A 4010-nucleotide genomic window follows, 5' to 3' on the forward strand; every position below is an offset into this window, starting at 1 on the left:
AAAAAAACAATGCTAGAGAGGCTGCCATCTCGGGCCCTACATCCCTGGGCGGTGCGGATTTGCGTTGACTCGGCCGGCGAACCCGAGAATTCGCGATGCACCACGTCCCGGGCCACCATACGCGACGTTTTGGCCGCTTTCGTCGAGCTAGGTGGCCTCAAAAACGAGAAAAAAAAAGTTTTGACATGCACCACGGAGGGACCAAAAATCGTCGGCCATGGTACACCAGCAACCACGGCGCGACTTCAACTTCGTCGGCCATGGCAACTTTTCTTGTAGTGTCCTCTTTAATGCATAAGCATTCAACAACAGATAATATTCTCATAAGAGATTGAGGATTAATGTCCAAACTGAAACTTCCACCACGATTCACGGCTTTAGTTAGCGGCCCAATGTTCTTCTCTAACAATATGCATACTCAAACCATTTGATCATGATAAATCACCCTTACTTCAGACAAGATGAACATGCATAGCAACTCACATGATATTCAACAAAGGTGTAATAGTTGGTGGCGTCCCCAGAAGCATGGTTACCGCTCCACAAGCAACTTATAAGAAATAAGATACATAAGCTACATATTCTTCACCACAATAGTTTTTAAGGCTATTTTCCCATGAGCTATATATTGCAAAGACAAAGAATAGAATTTTAAAGGTAGCACTCAAGTAATTTACTTTGGAATGGCGAGAGAAATACCATGTAGTAGGTAGGTATGGTGGACACAAATGGCATAGTTTTTGGCTCAAGGATTTGGATGCACGAGAAGTAATCCCTCTCAATACAAGGCTTAGGCTAGCAAGGTTGTTTGAAGCAAACTCAAGTATAAACTGGTACAGCAAAACTTACATAAGAACATATTGCAAGCATTATAAGACTCTACGCTGTCTCCTTGTTGTTCAAACACCTTAACCAGAAAATATCTAGACTCTAGAGAGACCAATCATGCAAACCAAATTTTAACAAGCTCTATGTAGTTCTTCATTAATAGATGCAAAGTACATGACGCAAGAGCTTAAACATGATCTATGTGAGCACAACAATTGCCAAGTATCAAATTATTCAAGACATTATACCAATTACCACATGAAGCATTTTCTGTTTCCAACCAAATAACAATGAACGAAGCAGTTTCAACCTTCGCCATGAACATTAAAAGTATAGCTAAGAACACCAGTGTTCATATGAAACAGCGGAGCGTGTCTCTCTCCCAAACAAAGAATGCTAGGATCCGATTTTATTCAAACAAAAACAAAAATAAAAACATACATACGCTCCAAGTAAAGCACATAAGATGTGACGGAATAAAAATATAGTTTCACTAGAGGTGACCTGATAAGTTGTCGATGAAGAAGGGATGCCTTGGGCATCCCCAAGCTTAGATGCTTGAGTCTTCTTAAAATATGCAGGGATGAACCATGGGGGCATTCCCAAGCTTAGACTTTTCACTCTTCTTGATCATATTGTATCATCCTCCTCTCTTGACCCTTGAAAACTTCCTCCACACCAAACTCAAAACAAACTCATTAGAGGGTTAGTGCATAATCGAAAATTCACATATTCAGAGGTGACATAATCATTCTTAACACTTCTGGACATTGCACAAAGCTACTGAAAGTTAATGGAACAAAGAAATCCATCAAACATAGCAAAACAGGCAATGCAAAATAAAAGGCAGAATCTGTCAAAACAGAACAGTCCGTAAAGACGAATTTTTCTGGGGCACTTAACTTGCTCAGATGAAAATGCTCAAATTGAATGAAAGTTGCATACATATCTGAGGATCACGCACCTAAATTGGCAGATTTTTCTAAATTACCTACAGAAGGGGCTGCTCAATTTCGTGACAGTAAGAAATCTGTTTCTGCGCAGTAATCCAAATCTAGTATCAACCCTACTATCAAAGACTTTACTTGGCACAACAATGCAATAAAATAAAGATAAGGAGAGGTTGCTACAGTAGTAAGAACTTCCAGGACTCAAATATAAAACAAAAGTGCAGAAGTAAAATAATGGGTTGTCTCCCATAAGCGCTTTCTTTAACGCCTTTCAGCTAGGCGCAGAAAGTGTGAATCAAGTATTATCAAGAGATGAAGCATCAACATCATAATTTGTTCTAATAATAGAATCATAAGGTAACTTCATTCTCTTTCTAGGGAAGTGTGCCATACCTTTCTTGAGAGGAAATTGATACTTAATATTACCTTCCTTCATATCAATGATAGCACCAACAGTTCGAAGAAAAGGTCTTCCCAATATAATGGGACAAGATGCATTGCATTTAATATCCAAGACAACAAAATCAACGGGGACAAGGTTATTGTTAACCATAATGCAAACATTATCAATCCTCCCCAAAGGTTTCTTTATAGCATTATCAGCAAGATTAACATCCAAATAACAATTTTTCAATGGAGGCAAGTCAAGCATATCATAGATTTTCTTAGGCATAACAGAAATACTTGCACCAAGATCACATAAAGCATTACAATCAAAATCATTGACCCTCATCTTACTGATGGGCTCCCAACCATCCTCTAACTTCCTAGGAATAGAAGTTTCAAGTTTTAATTTCTCTTCTCTAGCTTTTATGAGAGCATTTGTAATATGTTTTGTAAAGGCCAAATTTATAGCACTAGCATTGGGACTTTTAGCAAGTTTTTGTAAGAACTTAATAACTTCAGAGATATGACAATCATCAAAATCTAAACCATTATGATCTACAACAATGGGATATTGTCCCCAATATTTTGAAAAATTTCAGCAGTTTTATCACAAGCAGTCTCAACAGTTTTAGCAGTTTCAGGCAGTTTTGCACGCTTTGCACTAGGAGTAGAAACATTGCTAACACCAATTATTTTATCATTGATAGTACGAGATGGGCAGCAGCATCATCAGAACTAACACCAGAAAATTGCTCTCTCATAACAAGATTTAGTAAAGCAGGTTTAATTTCAAAAAATTCTGTTGTAGTAGCAGGTGGAGCAATAGGTGTGCATAGGAAATCATTATTATTTGTGCAAGTGAAGTCACACAACTTAGTATTTTCAGGAGTACCCATTTTAGCAGTAGTAAATAAAGCAAACTAAATAAAGTAAATGCAAGTAACTAATTTTTTTGTGTTTTTAATATAGAGAACGCAAACAAGACAGTAAATAAAGTAAAGCTAGTAACTAATTTTTTGTATTTTTGATATAGAGAACAAACAAAGCAGTAAATAAAGTAAAGTAAAGCAAGACAAAACAAAGTAAAGAGATTGGATGTGGGAGACTCCCCTTGCAGCGTGTCTTGATCTCCCCGGCAACGGCGCCAGAAAAAATGCTTGATGGCGTGTAAGACACACGTCCGTTGGGAACCCCAAGAGGAAGGTGTTATGCGTACAGCAGCAAGTTTTCCCTCAGTAAGAAACCAAGGTTATCGAACAAGTAGGAGTCAAGGAACACGTGAAGGTTGTTGGTGGCGGAGTGTAGTGCGGCGCAACACCAGGGATTCCGGCACCAACGTGGAACCTGCACAACACAATCAAAGTACTTTACCCCAACGTAACAGTGAGGTTGTCAATCTCACCGGCTTGCTGTAAACAAAGGATTAAATGTATAGTGTGAAAGATGATGTTTGTTTGCGAAGAACAGTAAAGAACATAGTTTGCAGTAGATTGTATTTCAGATGTAAAGAATGGACCGGGGTCCACAGTTCACTAGTGGTGTCTCTCCCATAAGATAAATAGCATGTTGGGTGAACAAATTACAGTTGGGCAATTGACTAATAGAGAAGGCATAACAATGCACATACATATATCACGATGAGTACTATGAGATTTAATCAGGGCATTACGACAAATACATAGACCGCTATCCAGCATGCATCTATGCCTAAAAAGTCCAGCTTCAGGTTATCATCCGAACCCCTTCCAGTATTAAGTTGCAAACAACAGACAATTGCATTAAGTATGGTGCGTAGTGTAATCAACACAAATATCCTTAGACAAAGCATTGATGTTTTATCCCTAG

Source organism: Lolium rigidum, chromosome 6 (genome assembly GCF_022539505.1).
Source record: "Lolium rigidum isolate FL_2022 chromosome 6, APGP_CSIRO_Lrig_0.1, whole genome shotgun sequence".
Classification (NCBI taxonomy): domain Eukaryota; kingdom Viridiplantae; phylum Streptophyta; class Magnoliopsida; order Poales; family Poaceae; genus Lolium; species Lolium rigidum.